Raw genomic sequence first — 21,617 nt, forward strand, 5'->3', positions numbered from 1 at the left:
AGATTTCGGCAGTTGGAACCCAAGCACAGTACCGGGTAAAGCTTTGGATTCTCGCCCAGAAATAGTTAAGAAGAAAAAAAAAAAAAAAATTTAAATCGAATCAGGTTGGGCAGACTGGATGGACCATTCGGGTCTTTATCTGCCGTCATCTACTATGTTATTATGTTACTATGTTACACCCTCCCAGCCATTGAAGCCCCCAGCCCATCCTCCACCAAACGGCCATATATAGACACCGACAATGCTCCTACGCTATATGTATCACAGTGCCAAAGCCACAGGGGCACACCCCTTCACATATCCCCTCAATTTGATCCTTCCCTCCCAATGAGATCTCCCAATTAGCTCCCTCTCCATATTGCCTTATATGGAAGGCTAATACCTAGTGGCAGTATGGTAAGACTACCACTAAAGAGTTATTGGGTCTAATTTTACACATGAAACACGGCAAGGCAGGAGTGGAGAGGAATGTTCCCTCTATTTCCCACTAGACTACCAGGGATTGAAGGAGGTAGAAGTGGGGTGCTGTTTGAGGACGGACTTTCAGACGGAGTGAGGCTTCTGAGAAATGCAGTGGTAGGGTGGGCGGATCTGCCGTTAGGTGGAATCAGACGAGGGAGTCTGGATTAGGGGAGATAAGGTGAGAGATTTAGGGCTCCTTTTACTAAGGTACGCTACCGTTTTTAGCGCACACACAAAATTACCGCACGCTAAACCGCGCGATATGCTTCTAGAATAATGCCAGCTCAATGCCGGCGTTAAGGACTAGCGCTCACGGCAATTTAGCGCGTGCTATTCTGCGCGTTATGGCCCCAACGCACCTTTGTAAAAGGAGCCCGTAATTGTCTGATTAACTGGATTTCAGAGAATTTATTTTGCAGATTCATGAAATTTTAACATCCCAATTTGCATTCCAGCTTAGATTTTTTTTTTTTGACATTTTTGCTTCAGATTTACTCAGTTGGCTATGATTTATTTTGAAATAAATGTTGCAGAATTTGCTTTTATTTAAATTTATACATAAAATCGCAAATTTGAGGTAGTTAAGTAATGTTTTAATTAGAGATGTGCATTCATTAGCGTACATTCAGTTCCTTTAGGCACCATAAAAATTTTAGAGAATGCACAAAGCTATAAATTAATGCATATACAAATGACTTCTGCTAGTTAAAAGTTTTAACACACTTAACAAAAAAGTTATTAAAATGAAAATGTGAAACAAACTGGAAAAGCACCCCAAAATCAGGACAAATTTCAGAAAACCTGATGAAAATGGATTTGTGTTCTATGCACATCCCTAACTTTAATATTTCAAATGTCCATGCAAACCTGAAAGAAGAGTGAACTACGGTAGTTGGTAAGGGTCCAGATTTATCAGAGTAGAGAATCTCTTCCGGTTTGGATAAATTAAGGCCTCCTTATACGCAACTGCGATAGCAGTTTCTAGAGCAGGGAAACGCGCTGAATGGCCTGCGCTGCTCGCAATGCTCCGCCCCGCGCTAGAGACTGCTCTTGCAGTTGCGTAAAAGAGGGGGGTAAATTGAATTGGTTTTAGCTGGTAGCAGTTTAACACATGCTATCCAGATCTCTCAGGTTCAGATTTAATTTATTCGGCTGTATCTTAATTGTCTTATTGTGAATAGATTCTAAATGCTGTTGAGCAGAATTGTCTCTTACATGTTCATGTACATAGTAAAGGACATCAGATAAAGACGTGAATGTTCCACCCAGTCTGCCTAATAATCACACGCATTATAGTTTAACGATTCAATTGTCTTTTTTCCAAATTACTGGAGTTTCCATTGAAGACCTCCCTCAATCATTCTAAACTGAACTGACATATACAGAACACAGAATATGCAAGTCTGCCCAATACTGACCTTAGCTCTTTGTTTTATACCATTCATACCATTTCATTTTATGGTCCATCGTTGGCCAAGTTACATTGGCTTCCAATGCCTTGGTGGATTCAGTTCAAAATCCTGTTGCTGGTGCTTAAGGCCGTTGAACAGTTGTTGCCAAAGGCAATTTCATATTTAATAGTCCCATATATACCTTCTTGTACATTGCGATCTGAATCACAGTGTATGCTGGGAGTTCCCTCTTTGAGGGCTATTGCCAAATCCACAATTCATTCAAGGGTTTTTAGTGTAGTGGGTCCACAAATGTGACAATATTCATCTAATTCCACTGTTTTTATCCTTCTAATCTAATCTAATCTAAACCTTAAGTTTATATACCGCATCATCTCCATGAGAATGGAGCTCGACACGGTTTACAAGAACTTAAAATAGTGGGTAGAGAAGAAGAAAAAGGATTACATGAACTTATGTGTAGAAGGGGGGAGAGAAAGGGGGGAAGGATAGAGCTACAATTTGCTAAAAAGCCAGGTTTTCAGTTGTTTGCGGAATAACTGAAGGGAGATATTGAAAGCTTTTTTTGTTTAGAGAGCCTTTTGGAAATGTACCATGAGATAATTTGATGGTAGATGTTTTGTAGTCTGGTTTGGTTTTAACTTTGTAAATCATTTTTTTTAGGAACTTATTTTATCTGAGTATTAATTTTTTTAACTTGTTCATTGTAATCTCTTTTTGAATTCCGTTACTGTTTTCCTCTCCACCACCTCCATTGGAAAGCATTCCAGGCATCAACCACCCTCATCATGAAGAATTTCCAAACATTACTGCTAAGTCTACCACCCTGCAACCTTAATTCATGCCATCTAGTTTTACCATTTTCCCTTCTCTGGAAAATACACCTAGTAATACTATAGAAATAATGATTAGTGGTAATAAAAAACCTTTCAGATTTTTGTGCATACTTCTCAACAACTGCAAGGAACTGAACTGTTCATCAAGAACTTCATTTTAGTCTAGTGGTTCTCAACCAGTGTCGGGATACACTATAGCAGTGGCCTCCAACATGGGGCCCCCTGAAGTCCTCCATTGTGGCCCTCAAACAATTGACTGAAATGCTCTTCAAATGTTTATGTTTAATTAGCATTTGTTAAATCGCATCAGCATATTACAGACCTAAGCGGTTTACATTATAATACAAATAATATATGAAAGGGAGCACGTTACAAGGCTTCAAAGAAGGTTTGGATAGGTTCCTGGAGGATAAAGGAATTGAGGGGTACAGATAGGAGTAGCGGTAGGTTATAGGGATAGTCTGGGACCACTGCTCAGGCAATGGGCCTGATGGGCCGCCGCGGGAGCGGACCGCTGGGCGAGATGGACCTCTGGTCTGCCTCAGTGGAGGCAACTTCTTATGTTCTTATGTTCTTATGTAACTCAATTAGAGAGAGGAAATTTACAATGGAAATTTACAAATCTTGTAAATGTGTTCATTTCAGTCATTCACACTCAATAAAGTAACTGCAAACGATCTCTAAAGTACTGTATGTCCTGGATTGAAATAAAGAAGGCTTGATTTTACCCTGCTGGCTCTGGTGGATTGCTCATTGTCCGTTCCCACTGTCTTCTTTGCTGTTACTAAGGTGACACCAGAATTTGAAAATATAGTTTGTTTATACGATAAGTTACATAGACTCTAACCCCCTCTTCTACGAAACGGCGATAGCAGTTTTTAGCGCAGTGAGCCGCGCTGAATGGCCCGCGTTGCGCCCGATGCACATAGAGTTCCTATGAGCATCGGGAGCAGCACAGGCCATTCAGCGCGGCTCTCTACGCTACAAACTGTTAGTGCAGTTTAATAGAAGAGGGGGGGGGTTAAAATGGATAAAAGTTTTATGATGTTGACAGTAAATTGTAAATTTTCCTACTAGTCAATCCCATATGGAAAAAAACGTACGCAACACAAAGGGCTCCTTTTATGAAGGTGCGCTACGGGTTTTACCGCACGCACCGGATTAGCGTGTGCTACAGCGCGCGCTAGCCAAAAATCTACCACCTGCTCAAAAGTGGGCAGTAGCGGCTAGTGCACACGGCATTTTAGCGTGTGCTATTCCGCGTGTTAAGGGCCCAAAGTCTAAGAGTTCTCACTGATAGGGGGGAAATTCTATAAATGGCACCTAGGTTAGGTGCTGCTAGATGCTATATTGAGGACACCTAAGGGCAAATTCTATAAGAAGCGCCCAAAAGTTAGGCACCTAATTAGGGCCCTGTTCAGCGCGATTCAAGTAAAATTGGGGGCTGTTTAATGAATCACACTGAGCGGACCCTATTTTGGAGGCGCCCAAGAAATAGGCCAGCTCTAGGGACAACTAAAAGTTAGGTGCCTAGCTGAGCGCTTAAGCACGCTTAAGAGCGGTGATTCTGCAACAAGGGCGCCTAACATGTAGCCACGCCCATGCCTAACATGCATAGCGCCTATTTTTTTGAGGGCCACCTAAATTTTTAGGGGCGCCTTGCTGCAGAATCGCTCTTTCTTGATAGGTGCCTAAATTTCAATTACTGCCGATTAAAAAGCTTAATTGAGCTTGTTACTCGATTTAGATAGGCTCCCATCTAGATGGGCGCCTCCGAAATAGGTGCCTAACATTAGGCACCAGTTACAGAATTTGGGCCCTGGTGACAGCTAACCAAAATCCACATGCAACTTACTCCACCTTTTACTAAGCCACGGGTAGAGGTTTCTACCGCAGCCCAGGGCGCTAAATGCTCCGACTCTCCTAGGAATTCTATGAATATCGGAGCAGCGTCGGGGCATTTAGTGCTTCAGGCCATGGTAGAAACCTTTACCGCGGCTTAGTAAAAGGGGGGTAATTTTTTAAAAAATTGGATTATTTGGCATGGTAATTGACCATGCAATTAAAAAACCCCCAATTAATTTAAAGAAAATTTAATTAAAGTTGCGTGCGGTTATCTGAATGGTGCCTAGTGATGCCTAAATTGAGGTACCTAACGATGTCTACCTGAAAAGTAGGCATGGGAAGGGGTGGAGAATAGGTGTGGTTAACTTAGGTATTATTAGGAGTCTGTGTTAGGCACCGTTATATTTGGCCAGGAAAACTCTGGTCTACTATACCGGCACCTACCATGAGGATATCTAATGATGCCTAAGCCTGTTTAGGCACAGCTGGGCATGATTCTGTAAACAGCGCCTAACGGTTGATTGACAACCACGTCAATCGGCGCCTATAAGTTAGGAAAGCACCGTTTATAGAATCATCTCCAAAGTAAATGAAGACTGAAACTTCTTTGGAAAAAATAGAATTACAATTTAACAAGTTTAATTTTAACAATGGTCTATAAACCAAAGTAAATTCTGTTTAAGAATCTACTGTAATAAAATGCTAAGCGCGCATGTGCACTCTTACCGGCGTGTTCCCTGATCCCTGATCTGTAGGTTCCGTGGTCGGCAGAGTGTGCATGCGCGAGTCTCCAGGACTGCCTTCTGCATCTGTGCTGTGCCAATTGCGGGGTTTAAAAGCCGCAGCATTGCCTCCTCTCATGAGCCGCACCAGCGTAGGAGAAGGGTTCCACACTGGCGGAGATCGTGAGAGGAGCCGCCGCGTTACCTGTAAACTTTTTTTTAAAACTTTGAAACAGAGTAAGGGAAGGGAAGGGGGGGGGGTGATAAAGAAAAGGATTCCAGCTGCGAACCGTCGCAGCACCTTTAAACTTAAAAAAAAAAATTTGGCATGAGCAGACAAGACCGCGGAAAGGGAAGGGAAGGGAGGGCCGACAAAGAAGAGGACTCCAGCTGCAAGCCGCAAGGAAGAAGCTGGGCCTGCCTGCCTGCGGGAAATGCTATAAGGGAAGGGGGGGGGCTATGGAGCAGGCTAGACCATGAGAAGGGAAGGGGGAGGAGCCGAACGGAGCAGCCAGATCGCAGCAGACCAGAACGCGGGGGAGGGGCCGAACGGAGCAGGCCAGATCGTGATAAGAGAAGGGAAGGGGGTGGGGGGAAATGCTACTACTGCTGCACAGGGACCTGGAGGGGAAGGCAAATACCACTGCTGCTGCACAGGGAAGTGGGGGGGGGAGGGAAATGCTGTTGCTGCTCCACAGAGAAGTGGGGTGGAAATGCTGCTGCACAGGGATATGGAGGGAAAGAATGACAGACAGACAGCAGGAGGGAGGGAGACAGACAGAAAGGAAGAAAGACACAGGGACAGGGAGAGGGACAGAAAGACAGACAGAGAAAGGGGGCCAAGGAGAGAGAGAGAGAGACAGCGGGAGAGAGTGAGAGACAGAAAGAAAGAAAGACAGACAGACATATATTCTAGCACCCGTTAATGTAACGGGCTTAAAGACTAGTATTTTATATCTCTTTTGCATCATTTTTAGCAATGAAATATTTAGGAGTTTTAAAAAAAATGTATTTAGCAGTGAATTTAAGTGTTCAGGGTGTTGCACACATGAACGTTGCCTGTCATAAAAGAAGAAATTTTCAGAACCATCTTTTTAGTCTAAAGGCCCTATTTACAAAGCCACAGTAGTGAGTCTCACGCGGCAAATCTGACACCGCCCTAAGTTTGTCATGGTTCGTAAATGAACACTATGTGCAGGAAGAGCCATCATAATGTGGAACTAACTGTAGTATATTGGCAAAATATGTAAGAGGAAATCCTCCTGGCGAAAGAGCACAATGGCTCTTAATTTTTTCATATAGGGTAAGAGCCAGTAAAAACAACCATTATCCTGTGACATTTTAGCCGGGGCCTGAATGAAATAGCTTATCTCTACTAAGTACCGGTACTTCTGGGAAACATTAAAAAAAAACAAAAAACTAGCATCCATACTCTATAACTGAGAAATTACACCTCTTTTGTTATTAAGTTAATTTTTGTGGGACAGGAGAAACACATTTAGCTGTCTTTTGTCAATTAGAAGACAATTAGAGTGCACACTTTTCCTCCCATCTTATATCCTTCAGGATAGATCGCTTTTCTCCTAATATATTTGTGTTGACTTAATGGGGCGACCCTTTGCTCAGATGACAGAATAATTCATTTTTAATTCCTTTTTGATTGGAAGCCTATTTTTGTCCATATAGTCAATTATTATTTTGCATTAATGACTGAGATAAGTAGTTTGTTACTAGACAAGATACTATACCGCATAAGTTTAAATTGTTACATTTTATTAGAAGTCATAGGCAACTCAGAGGCGCTTTTATTAACATGTGCTAAGAAATGGGTTTAGTACATTTTAACATGAGATTTTCCTGTGCGTTAAGCCCAATTTTAGGTCCTTTTTTTTTTGGGCAGATTCCATGCTAATCTTTCCATTATTGTGAAAATCTACAGAAATATTAAGATGAGTATCTACAGCCTCCTATTTAGGAAGCACTAACTGGCAGATTCTATATATTTCGCCTAAAGTTAGGAGCCTACATTAGCATGCCTAACTTAATTGATTAATAGGCATAATCCGTGTCAACAATTGGCTCTTAAGACCTCTTAATTGGCCTTAATTGAAAGTTAGGCGTCTAACTCAAAAAACACAATTCTGTGAAAAGTAGACATCTAGTCCAAAGCGCCTCCCTAAAAGTGAGCATTGTAAGGGGTGGACCATGGGCGTGTTTTTGAGTTAGGCACCTCTTTGTGAATTAGACGCTGTTAGGTGCCTAACTTAGGTGCAGGTATTTAGCCAAAGGAAACCTTGGCATAAATTTGGTGTGCCTAAAGTTAGCAAAACCTAAGGCTGCTTAGATGGCGCTAAGCATGATTCTATATAGTGCTCCTAAATTTTATAAAATCACAGTTAAAGGGAAATTCTCTAAAAGGTGCCTAAAGATAGGTACCAAATAGGCTTCTAGGTTAGGCACCTAACTTAATTAGTATATTGGCTTCTATTATAGGCGCCTATCTTCTAGACCAGGGGTAGGCAATTCCGGTCCTTGAAAGCCACAGGCAGGTTTTCAGGTTAGCCACAATAAATATGCACGAGTTAGATCTGCATCTCAAGGAGGCAGTACATAATTTGAAATAGCAAGTTATATCAAAATCCTGGGAGTAACTATAGACCGACACCTAACGTTCGAGAAACACACAGACCAACTGACTAAAAAATGCTTCACTATTTTATGGGAACTAAGAACTGTAAATAAATAATTTTGACATGGTGTCCTTTAGGATACTAGTTCAATCCACCATCCTATCCACCTTAGATTGCTGTAATATCACATATTACATTATATTACATTACATTAGTGATTTCTATTCCGCCTGTGCCTTGCGGTTCTAGGCGGATTACAAATTATAAGAGATCTGGACAATACCGAGAGAATTGCAAAACAAAGATTATCCAGAGAAATTACATAACAGATTATCTAGAGAAATTACTTAATAGATTATCTAGAGATATTGCATAACCATGATTCATGTACTTTACATGGTGTGGTAGAGGATTCAATTATAAGAATTACATTCAATTATAAGAATTACATTTAAGAGAATCAAGTGATAACAGGATATAGTGGAGAATGGTCAACCAAGAAAACACTACAAAGACTTCACCTGGTTCAAAACGCTGCTGTACGTTTGATCTTTGGACTGATAAAGTTTGACCATATAACCCCTTTTTACATGCTAACTCCATTGGCTCCCTTTTGAAGCTAGAGTCATTTTTAAATTCAGCTGCTTCTGTTATAAAGCACTCTTTGGATTACTACCATCATACTTATCGTCCCAATTAAATCCTTTCACATCAAGCAAGAACACAAGAAACTCAGGCATGTGCATGTACCCTACTCCGAAAGCCTGCCGTTATAAAACTTTTTTAGACATAACTCTAGCCTTTGAAGCTGGGAGAATGAACTCTTGGATGTGTTCTCTGATTGCCCACTCCCAATCTTACTTTGAGTTTAGAAAATCACTGAAAACCTATCTGTTTGGTAAATTTATGCGATGACTTCGCTTTCCTTCACTCTACATTGTATCATGTTGTATTTTATTGTATTGCATAGCATTGAATCCTACCAATTCCTACTGTATCTTGCATCTTCACTGATATGCCTCAGTTTTCTTGCTGTGAACCACCCAGATCTTCTGGTTGGGCGGTATATAAGAAATAAAATTATTATTATTATTATTATTATTATAATCCATCTCACATATATTCATTGTGGATATCTTGAAAATCTGACCTGCCTGTGGCTCTTGAGGATTGGAATTAACTACCCCTGTTTAGACATATGATAGGTGCCTATCTTATGGTGCCTAATGGCGCCATACTCTAAACTAGGCATATTGAGGGGTGGAGGTGTGATTCTCTAAAGTACTTAGGCAACTATAATATAGGCTTTTCATTGTAGGTGCCTACTAGGCATCTACATTTTAGTTAGGCACAATTCTGTAATGGGTGCCTGTCTGACTGACATGAAATAGGCGCCTATCTTTTTGCCCCTAAGGGGCTGATTGTATAAAGGGCATCTAGAGTTAGGCACCTCTTAAGCACCTAACTTAATTGGTAAAATACCCTTAATAGCTTCAATGATTGGAAAAAAAAATAATAATTGGGCGATAGGCACCTATCGTATGGCGAATAGCGACACCTAATGCCTATGTGAGCATTTCTATGAGTGGAGTGTGATTTAGGCACCGCTAAGCGCGATTCTCTATAAACTTAGGCGCCTGAAATGTAGGCCTTTAAAACCCTTGTCTACATTTCAGGCACCTAATGCTTTTGCACACTGTAGGAGCCGTTAGCTGCAATTCTGTAAATGGTGCCTAAGCGTTATTGACACAAGGCCAGCACCATTTTTCTAGGCCCCGGCCTATTTAGCCGCTGTTTACAAAATCAGCCCCTAAGGGCTCACGTGGCATTCCTGCAGTAACCAGTTAGCACTTGCTAATGTAGTTGCATTAACTATTTAGCAGTCGTTATAGAACATGATGGCTGGGGCTTAGAGGGATAAACCCGCAGCTTTCCCTTCTTCTTTATCGTCATTTGTCCAGAAAGCGCTAGAGCTCCTCTACACCACAACCACTATATTGGCTTTTCCCCCTAACTGGTCTGCAAACCATCACTGCACAACCATTCTAAAATGACTTCTGGCATCTGGTAAATCTTGTGTGAACAATCCTGCAAGGAAATTAATGAAATGAAATAAAACCTCTAATTCCAGACACCTCTGATGACAGAGTAATTTCTCGATAGGACTTGCATTTTATCGGTGCGTATTCTTGAGTATTTCAACGAGCCCTCTCTCATTTTTTTAAAATGTGAATCGCTTTGATTAGCTTGCCAAGAACGTGGTGTCAAGAAGTATTTCTCATGATCTCAGCAGCTCGCCAACATTACAGTCTGCAGACATCAAAGGAATATTTGGCTCAGCACCACCCATGCCCTAGGTCAAAATCAAGTGTAACACCAACGTGAGAGGTGTCCTCATCCACAAACTTATTCTGGCACTTCCAACCCCCAGCACTCATCTGTTCATATCACATCCACAGTTTCTCTGTAGCTGAAAGGGTCATTCGGTAATGCCCGTGATCTCTCATGGTGTGATCACCAATCAGCGGTAGTGCTGTGCGAAAGAAAAAGAGCAAGTATATTAGTAAACTTTCAGTGAGGTACAGAGGAGAACTAGAGACGTTTGGAACACAAAAGAGAATGAAGCCTAGGTCAGGAAGAAGAAACTTGGAGAAAGCAGAAGGGAGAGGCTGAGAGAGGGAAGTGAAGCAGGATGAAGTTCACCCTTCCCCCCACCCCAGCTATGGCATTTTGCCTTTTTCCCCTGAAACTGGCAGAGCGAGCAGGCGAAAAAATTAAAGAGGGACGGAGAAAGAGAAAAAACACTTTGGACATTTTGGGCTCCTTTTACTAAGGTGCGCTAGAGTTTTTAGCGCGCGTACAAGATTAGCGCGCGCTAGCTGAAAAATTAGCGCCTGCTTAAAAGGAGGCGGTAGCGGCTAGCACATACGGCATTTTAGCGCACGCTATTCCGCACATTAAGGCCCTAACGCACTTTTATAAAAGGAGCCCTTTGGCATAAAACACAGGCTATTCACGTCTTCCATCCCTCAGAATCTAAATCCAATTGCCATATTTTTTTTCACGTATACTCCTGGATTCTATATACCACACCCAAAGTTGCATGCCAAAATCTGAGTGCACACCCAAGATACATACGCATCTTAACTGATTCACAAGCCCCTGACTAGCAATAATTGAGCATTAACAACCAATTATTGCAGTTAATTGTCTTTGATTAGTCGTTGGATGCACTTCTGGTTGCTCACTATTCTATAAGGATCAAAACCCAATTTTCTAGCATGTGTTGCTTTCATGTTCTTCTGTTGTGGCCGTGATTGTTTGCCTTGGTGATCCCAAAGATTTGGAGTTAATGCACCTTTATTTATTTACTCAGTTTTACAAAATTATTCCAAGCATAGACATCTTGTACAGAAAAGTGTGATCAAGACATTCTAACTTAAGTTTACTTTCAATCATTGAAAGATAAATCACTCAAATTATTAAAAAGAAAAATCAGCTTCACTTAATCACACACCAGTCCTCTATTTTTAGATCCAAGACTTAAAGAGTAGAATAGTTAAATTCAAATAATCATCAAAAAGAAGCACATTAACTACTACTGAACAGAGAACTAATCATTATTAGGCGCTGTTGTTACTTCATTCTCAAGACATTTCATTGAGAGAAAACTTAGCAAATGAGACGGGTCTATAAAACACATATTTCAGAGAACGATTTCTAATAATATCTTAAAAAGAAAAGACCCCCTATTTGAGTCACTCCAGGTTTCAAAATTAAGAATTCTCTTCTTCTTTTTTGAGTCTCTCTGGAGACATCTGGAATATCTGGATATGGAATCCCAGGAAGTCCTTAGATCTATTCTTGAAGAAAATCTAGGATTCAGTCCTTGTCTGAAGCCAGCCTTTATAAGCCTTTTACAGATTCTATATCTGGTTGTGTGAAGCTGTTTTCCAAAATAGTTTGTGCATATGACCCCTGATGCAGGCATTTCTTTGCCAAAACACAGCTGTGTCGGGTCAAGTTGTCCGTGCCACCCACCACTAGACATAAAAAAATGTGTGTTTGTTCTACTATTTGGAATCATTGCTTCACTGTGTTGTTGTTGTTTATGTTGCTCCAAGTGAGGCTGTTTTATTCTTCTCCTAGTTCCATCTCAAGTGTGTGTGTGTGTGTGTGTGGGGGGGGGGGGGGGGGCGGGGGCATGTCAGGGTGTTCCAAAAATTGTGCATGGAATTTAGGCGCTGGCATTTCAGTTGGAGTAAATCCTCATGCCTAAAAGTTAGATGTGGATCCCGGTGTTAAGTACTGTTCTATAAATACCTTGTTTCCCTCAAAATAAGACAGGGTCTTATATTAATTTGTGCTCCAAAAAATGCACTGGGGCTTATTTTCAGAAAATGTCTTATTTTTTGGGGAAACACGGTATCTATCCTTGACACTTGCCATGTTATACCTATCCCTCCCTTCCATCCCTTCGTGCACAGGAACACCACCGACCCTCCCACCGTGTTATACCTATCCCTCCCATCCCTTTGCGCACCGGAACACGGCAGAGGGAAGACCCTGGCGGGGAAGGCCACAAAGCAGCCTGCACAGAGTGCTGCCACTGGTTTTGAGGCTTCGGAGGTATGTAAGATGGTCGGTGGTGTTCCAGTGCACAAAGGGATGGGAGAGAGGGATAGTTATTACACTGTGGGAGGGTCGGTGGTGTTCCAGTGCACAAAAGGATGGGAGAGAGGGATCTTAACTAGAGCTTATTTTTGGGGTAGGGCTTATATTAGGAACTACCCTGAAAATCATGCTAGGGCTTATTTTCGAGGTAGGTCTTATTTTCGGGGAAACACGGTAGTGTCCAACTCAGAACACTGCTTATAGAACAGCACTTAGTTCAAATTGTTTTTTAATGCCAATTTTTCAGTGCTATATATAGAATTTTATCCATAATGCATGCTATACCATTTTATTTTTATAAAGTACACTAAGGCCCTGATTCTATAGGATGCCTACATTATTTTCCACCAGGTGCCCTAATTCTGGCCGCCTAGTGATACCTTAAGTTTGGTATCTGTGCTTTTTTGAAAAAAAAAAATTGGCTTAATTGGTGTGGTAATTGGCCATGCTGGTTTTCAGCCAATCAATAAAAAACCCCCACCATTAATCAATTTAAGATTTTGGTGCTGAACTCTTAGGACACCTTGCGACACCAAAGTGAAGGCGCCCTCCCAAGCCTAAGGACATCTATCTGAAAAAGTAGGCACGGTTAGGGGTGGAGAATAGGTGTGGTTGAGTTAGGTGTAATTAGGTGTCTGACATAGGCCCCGCCAAATTAGGCAAGGGAAAAGCTGGTCTAATGGAGCTGCGCCTATGTCTGGGTCTGCTTAGGCACGCTAGGCTCGATTCTAAAACTGCTGCCTAGTGGTTGGTTGACAACCACACCGAGCAATAACTAAAATGAAGGCACCACTAGGTACCATTTTTAGAATCGGGCCCTAATAGCACAGTTAATGCATTTGTTTTTAAGGGCTCTTCTTCTTAGTCTTTTAGCATACAAAACAGGCAAAATAACCGAAAAAGAAAATGAAAGGTTCTTTAAATTAAATGTGCCAAATTTGCAAATAGTGCATCTTAGTAAAAACACGCTGGTGTAGTGTGCTCACACGTATAGTACACAGAAAGTAGGTGCAATTTGTAAAAAAAAATGCATATAATGTGCGCTTTCTAAGCACCTAAATATGGTATTTTCTGCAGCCATAAAACGGTCAGATGGCCTAATTTTCCTAAGGCTTTTTTCTCTATTCTGTGTCTGTAGGAAAAGAGCATTTCAGATTGGGATTTAGCTCATGCCTTCTTCCGTGATAGCTTTGTAAATCAGGCTTTACAAATATTGAAAAATGTCTATTGTGGAAGGTAACCTCTTTGCATCTCATTAGGTCTGCACTTCGGAATAAATTTGCCTGTGGTATTTTACTACCAGTTTTTAATTTTATCTTAAGTACCATAAGGCATGACTCAGCAGATTCACTCTTCAACATCAAATCCAAGAGTCGGACTGTGAAATAAATTCAAGCCTTCCTTCAAAGAAAAGTACTCTACCCAGATGAAAAGTTACTTTGAAATTCATATCCCAAAAACCATGATTATATTTTGTAAATTTTTAAAACTCACTAGACTTGCTTATTTATGTGGCATCTTTTTTATTTATTTTTTTTTTTCCAATCAGCACTTACTAGATCATACCCAATCTAAAAAGCAAAGCTCTTGTGGTTAATATTACAGAACACACCAAAGGCTACTGTTAATAGGCAGCTTTATTTCGAGATACATACAGACGTTTGCTTTATTGGTATAAGGAGCAGCTGTTTTGTCCTAAAGAATTATCAAACAATTAGCACTGTTATAGTCAATAGTTCTGGGGTTACTCAACAGTAATCGCAAAGTTTCAACGATCCTCAGAAACACCACTTAGGGCTCCTTTTACGAAGCCACGTTAGCGGCTTTATCGCACGCAACGTTTTAGCGTGCGCTCACCCCCGCGCGAGCCAAAAAAACTACCGCCTGCTCAAGAGGAGGCGGTAGCGGCTAGCGCGGGTGGCAAATTAGCGCACGCTATTATGTACATTAAACCGCTAACGTGGCTTCGTAAAAGGAGCCCTTAGTGTTCAATAGAATTTCAGTACACTAAGGGCTCCTTTTATGAAGGCGCGGTAGCGGTTTAACGCGGGTAATACCGTGCGCTAAACCGCCAGATGCGCTAGCTGCTACAGCCTCCTCTTGAGCAGGGGGTAGTTTTTGGGCTAGTGCGGGGGTTAGCGCATGATTAAATGTCATGCGCGTTAAAGCTACCGCGGCTTTGTAAAAGGCGCCCTAAGCATTAAGTGTTAAATCATCATCGGATCACAAATTTATCTATATAAATATGTTTAAATATGTTTAAATAGTTAAATAGTTTATAATAGTTAAAAGTTGAAAATGAATAATTTTTCTCTTTCTCATATAACATCAGTATAGTATAGTTTATATTAGTTATTACTTAGAGCTCTTTTTACGAAGCCGCGGTAGCGACTTTAACGCGCCTGATGTTTAATCACGCGCTAACCCCCGCGCTAGCCCAAAAACTACCACCTGCTCAAGAGGAGGTGGTAGCAGCTAGCGCATCCAGCGGTTTAGCTCGCAGTATTACGCACATTAAACCGTAACCGCGCCTTCATAAAAGGAGTCCTTAGCTTTTTCTGAATCAGGGACGTGAAACATGTCGGTGAATTTCACGTCCCTGATTCAGACCACAAGAAAAAGCTAAGTAATAGCTAATACAAAACTATACTATACTGATGCTATATGAAAAAGAGAAAGATTATTCATTTTCAACTTTAAGCGTTATAAACTATTTAACTATTTAAACATATTTATATAGATAAATTTGTGATCCGATGACGATTTAACACTTAAAGCTTAGTGTAATAAATTCTATTGAACACTAACGGCCTCTTTTACAAAGCCGCACTAGTGGCTGCTGCGTGGCAACAGCCCCGAAGCCCTTTAAATCTCTATGGGTACTTAGAAGATCAGGCTTTTTGATCGTCCAAGAACCCATTTAGGTCACTTTTTAGACGTTTTTTGTTTTGATTATGAGCCCCTTAGCGTGCCTTTGTAAAAGAGGGCCTAATGGTGTATGTTAGTGGCATATAAGAATATAATTTAACTGAAATTAAAAATGAAGTTGATATAAATGCCAGAATTCAAAGACATTTCTTAATAGCTGATATCTGAGGCCCATATTAGGAGTTTAATCCAAACAATTACCAATTTATGTGCAGTTAGACTTAACTATATATTCAGCAGTACCCTTAGCCAGTTAGTTACAGCTGAATATCTAAACAAATTAATTGGATCATTTCAGGTATCTTAGTTAATGGAGTCACTTGCAATAACATTCTAGAGCAAAAATCATATTATAGATGAATTAGTCATTAAGCCCATTACATTAACAGGTTCTAGAATAGATCTTTCTTTCTTTCTTTCTTTCTTTCTTTCTTTCTTTCTTTCTTTCTTTCTTTCTTTCTTTCTTTCTTTCTTTCTTTCTTTCTTTCTTTCTTTCTTTCTTTCTTTCTTTCTTTCTTTCTTTCTTTCTTTCTTTCTTTCTTTCTTTCTTTCTTTCTTTCTTTCTTTCTTTCTTTCTTTCTTTCTTTCTTTCTTTCTTTCTTTCTTTCTTTCTTTCTTTCTTCCACCACCCCTTCCCTGCTAACCCCTGTCCAGCATCCGCTAGCCTGGGCATCCTCGGGGCTTTTACTAGGCCGGCCCACCTCACATTATCGAAGTGGGCCGGCCTAGCAAATACCCCACGGCTGCAAGATGAAACGGCTGCTGCTTTTGCTGGTCCGGGGGTGAGAAGAGGCGTCCCTGCAGCGGCAGTGCAGGAATTCAGCCGGCATCGAAGATCGCGGCAGGAAGGCAGGCAGTGTGCATGTGCGGCAGGAAGGCACACATCACGGTGGCAAAGATCACGGCATTGTAAGTGCGCATGCGCGCTTAGAGTTTTATTATAGAGGATACATTGTAACTAATGGCATTTTAATCCTTATCACCAAAAAAGAAACAAGCATATTTTGTAAGAATAAAAACGACTTGCTGTATAACCAGCATTGATCCAGCAGGCTGCTGTTCTAAAGATATTGACATTTATAAATGTGATGTTTCTTTCGGCTTTGCCAATACAGCTAACGTCTTGTCTTTAGGAAGGTCACTAGTGAAATATGAATTTGACGTCTGTGTATGAAATTGAGTGGGAGCAAGAAATGAAGAAGGAAATTTAAACCTCTCTTGTGACTTTCACAAGTAAGACCTGGAAGTCACTTTCATACAGCTGTGACTTTTTCCTGAGACAAATTAGCTGAGTGTTTTTTTGTATATTTTAAACCCCAAATGAATAAAACACTGCAGAATCTGACAGTGCTGGGAATGTTCTACTGGTGGAATGTTTCATTGTGGAGGAGTGTGTGGCGCAGTGGTTGGATTTACAGCCTCAGCACCCTGGGGTTGTGGGTTCAAAACCCCGCGCTGCTCCTTGTGACCCTGGGCAAGTCACTTAATTCTCCACAGCCCCAGGTACGTTAGATAGATTGTGAGCCCACCGGGACAGATAGGGAAAATGCTTGAGTACCTGATTGTAAAAAAACCGCTTAGATAACCTTGATAGGCGGTATATAAATTCCTAATAAACTTTAGACTTCATCTCATTGACTAGTCCTTTTACTAAGGTAGCTGATTTAGCACGCGCTAAAAAAAAATAAAATAGCACGCGCTAAATACTAACGCCCACCAACGCATCCATAGGATATAATGGACACGTTAGTGTTTAGCACGCACAAACTATTCCTTTTACTAAGGTGGGGTAGCCGATTTAGAGCGCACTATATGCTAACACCCGCCAACACGTCCATAGGATATAATGGACACGTTAGCGTTTAGCACGCCTTAGTAAAAATGGGCCTGAATTCCAGTGGGCTTTAATCAGAAAGGGTTTTTTGAACTCTCTGGAAGTTTCGGTCCATTAGAGCATATTTTGATGTGTCATCATTTAGAATTCTGGTACAATCCCTCGTACTGAGTCAGCTTGATCACAGTAATATCGCCTATTTGGCAATTTCCCGAAAGAATATGCGACGATTACAACTAGTGCAAAATGCAGCGGTCAAACTGATTTTCGGGCTGAAGAAGTTCGATCGTGTGACACCTTACTACCGACTGCTGCATTGACTGCACGTGTGAAGTTTAAGTTTGATTGTTTCTGCTTTAAGGTACTATTCGGTCTAGCCCCTAAATACATAACTGACCTTTTCTCTTTCTCAGCCAACAGACATAAGAGAAGCTCACAGTTGAACTTTGTTTCCCCTCCAGTTAGAGGATGTAAACTCAAAAGACATCATCAACACCTTTTCTCACATCAGGCAGCACTATGGGATAAAGATCTAGAACAATTGCTTACATCTAATACTTATGGGGAATTTAGGAAACGCCTAACAACATATCTGTTCCTGAAGAATCTAGGCAGCTGACCCGCCCAACTCTTTCTCCACATCCCTAGAGCAGTTAATCACTAGCTTTTAACTCTGTTAAGTTCATTCAGTTTGTACCATTTTTTAATCATTGTAAACCGCATAGAACTTCACGGTCCTGCGGTATATAAACTGTTATAATTATTATTATTAATTATATAATCACTAGACTTAAACATCATGACTGGTTACTGTTTCTTTGCTGGTTTGCTCATCCACTTTCCAAATAGGGCTCTGGTTTCTGATCCTTAGATACTCCCTAGCCAGTCTGGTTTGCAGGATTTCAACAATGAAATGCTTCCACAGTACACAAAGGTACCTCATGAATATTCAAGTTTCAGGTTTATTAAAAATTCGATATACTGCTTATCAAAACTGTCCGAGTAGTTTACAATTACATCATATACTATGGGGATAAAGCAAAAAGAAAAGACGCAATAACATAACAAGTAAACCATAATTCAAAAGGAAAGGGAATCGCTTGAAAATAAGGCTGGTTAAGAGGTACTCAAGGACAGAATCAAAATCCTTCAACCAGGGTGAGAAACAGCTATGGCTGGCATCATAGAGGGGCATAATAATAACAAGTCTAAGTCCCTTTTTTGGCCTAAGGCTTAAAGCGCCCAATGTAGGCAACAGGGAAATGTGGGTTTGTTTGTTTTTGAATGGCCTACCTGTATGTTCAGGCGTTTAATCGCCCAGACCGCCACCACATCTACCTTTAAGCCCTATTCTCGAAAAAATATCACCCAAGTTCCAAACACCCAAAACAAGACCTTTTAGGCATGGAAGGGTCCAGTCCTTCATCTAAAAGCATGATTCTCTAACCAGCGTCTTTCATAAGTGTTAGAGAAATGTGGAACCATCACCCCTGCAACAATTGCGGCAGGAGAGATGCCCAATTTCTCCTGCCGGAACCTGCCACGACTCCCCAAATGATCACAGCAGGAGGGAGGCCCAGTCCCTCCTGCCCGGCACCCGCCATGACCCCCTGAATGATCGCGGCAGGAGGGATGCCCAGTTCTTCCTGCTGGACCCTCATCACCCCCACAAAGGTAGCGCTCCTGGACCCCCCAAGGCAACTCACAACAGAATGCACTGGGAGACGAGCCTAAGATTCCTGTTGGCCCAGGTGCCTAAGGTCCCTTCTACAGGAGGGCTACCTTTGCAGGGTGTCCGGCAGGAGGAACTGGGCATCCCTCCTGCTGTGATCATATAGGGGGGGGAGGTTCGGGGGGACCAGCAGGAAGGACTGGGCATCCCTCCTGCCGGCGAAGGTTGTGGGGAGTCATGGCCAGTGCTGGGTAGGAGGGACTGGACTGGGCATTCCTCCTGCTGTGATCATTTGGGGGGTTACGGCAGGTTCCAGTAGGAGAGATTAGGCATCTCTCATGTCAGTGATCATTCAGGGAGGGGGGGTTGTGGCAGGTGCCAGGCAGGAGGGACTGGACATCCCTCCTGCTGAGATCATTACGGGGGCAGTGGAACGGGTTGCCCGGTCCACTGAGCTGATCACGGCAGCAACTTATACCTATTTGACTTGGTCTAAGTCAAAATGTTTAAGTTTCATACAGGCAATCTCATCAAATTTTCGATTATGGCTGCCGGACAACTAAGTCTAGGTCGACCCACATCCTGCTCTAACCACTCCTCGAAAAATGCCCCTTTTTCACTCTGGGCATCCAGCAGCAATGAAAAGGCCTAAGCTGCTTTTACATACGTCTAAAACCCGTTTCGATTATCAGTACTTGGACGACCTGTCTTTCTGAACGTCCAAGTGCCGATTTAGGCAGGTTTTGAGATGTACCTCATAGGGTCTAGAATCTAGATGGTGCCTATCTTTATACAATACTAGCATGACAGGTTGCCTAAAATAGGCCTATAACACTGGTCAACAAGCATTTTGCTACTGGAGATCTGTCACTTGCTTACAAAGATCCTTGGTTAAGACATATTTATTCTTTTACATTTTACAGTATCTAACAATAGAGCCTATCTAACTATGAAAGAGCCTAAAAGCAATCAAATTAACGTAAATCTGACTTTTTTTTTCTTTAAGAAGCACAACTGGAGCATTTTGCTTTTTTTTCTGTTAAACGTTAATAGTTCTTTAGGCCTTTCTCCCATTCCCTGAAGACCATCAAGTGAGGGATGCCAAAAGGGACTATGAGGAGAAAATAGCACAGGAGGCCAAAAACTTCAAGCCCTTCTTCAAGTACGTGAAAGGGAGAAAACCCGCAAATGAGGCAGTGGGACCGCTGGACGACCAGGAAAGGAAAGGGTACATCAAGGAAGACAAACAAATCGCAGACAGACTAAATTCATTCTTTGCATCTGTCTTTACAAAGGAAGACACTGCAACAATTCCAGAAGCAGTGAAAGTGTTCAAAGGAGTAACAGAGGACAGCCTTACCACAGTAGGCGTGGACTTGGACCAGATATACCACCAGATCGACAAACTCAAAAGCGACAAATCCCCTGGACCGGATGGAATTCATCCGAGAGTCTTGAAAGAGCTAAAAGTGGAAATCGGAGAACTATTCCAAAAACTTGCCAATCTGTCAATCAAAACAGGGCAGATACCAGATGACTGGAAGATAGCAAACGTCTCGCCGATATTCAAAAAAGATCAAGAGGAGTACGGGGCAACTATAGACCTGTGAGTCTCATGTTGGTCCCTGGGATGATGGTTGAGACGCTGATCAAGGATAGCATAACCCAGCACCTAGACACACACGATCTGATGAAAGCCAGCCAACATGGATTCAGGAAAGGGAAGTCATGCTTGACGAACCTACTTCAATTTTTTGAGACAGTGAACAGACAAATTGATAATGGAGAACCGGTGGATATTATATACTTGGATTTTCAGAAAGCGTTCGACAAAGTTCCACATGTAAGACTCCTCAGGAAACTGCAGGGCCATGGAATAGAAGGAGATATACTAAGATGGATAGGCAAATGGCTGGATAACAGAAGGCAGAGAGTGGGCATAAATGGGAAGTTCTCGGACTGGGAAAATGTGACTAGCGGTGTGCCCCAGGGCTCGGTACTTGGGCCCATCTTATTTAATATCTTCATCAATGACCTAGAGGATGGAACATCCAGTGAGATCATTAAGTTTGCAGATGACACAAAGCTATGCCGGGCCATCAAATCGCAGAAGGACAGTGAAGAACTCCAGAGTGACTTGAGCCAATTGGAGAATTGGGCAGATAAATGGCAGATGAAGTTTAATGTGGAAAAATGCAAAGTGATGCACTTAGGCAGAAAAAATAAGGAACACAAGTATAGTATGTCAGGTGCAACTCTGGGAAAATCTGAACAGGAAAAGGACCTGGGAGTATTAATCAATAGGACACTGAAGCCGTTGGTGCAATGTGCGGCGGCAGCGAAGAACGCGAATAGAATGCTAGGCATGATAAAGAAGGGAATCACGAGTAGATCGGAGAAAGTCATAATGCCGCTTTATAGAGCGATGGCCAGACCACACTTGGAATACTGCGTCCAGCATTGGTCTCCATACCTAAAGAAGGATATCATACTGCTAGAGAGGGTGCAGAGATGAGCAACAAAGCTGGTGAAAGGTATGGAGAACCTGGATTACGAGGAAAGACTTAATAGACTGGGGTTGTTCTCCCTTGAGAAAAGGAGA

This window comes from Geotrypetes seraphini, chromosome 9, assembly GCF_902459505.1.
Source record: "Geotrypetes seraphini chromosome 9, aGeoSer1.1, whole genome shotgun sequence".
Lineage (NCBI taxonomy): Eukaryota > Metazoa > Chordata > Amphibia > Gymnophiona > Dermophiidae > Geotrypetes > Geotrypetes seraphini.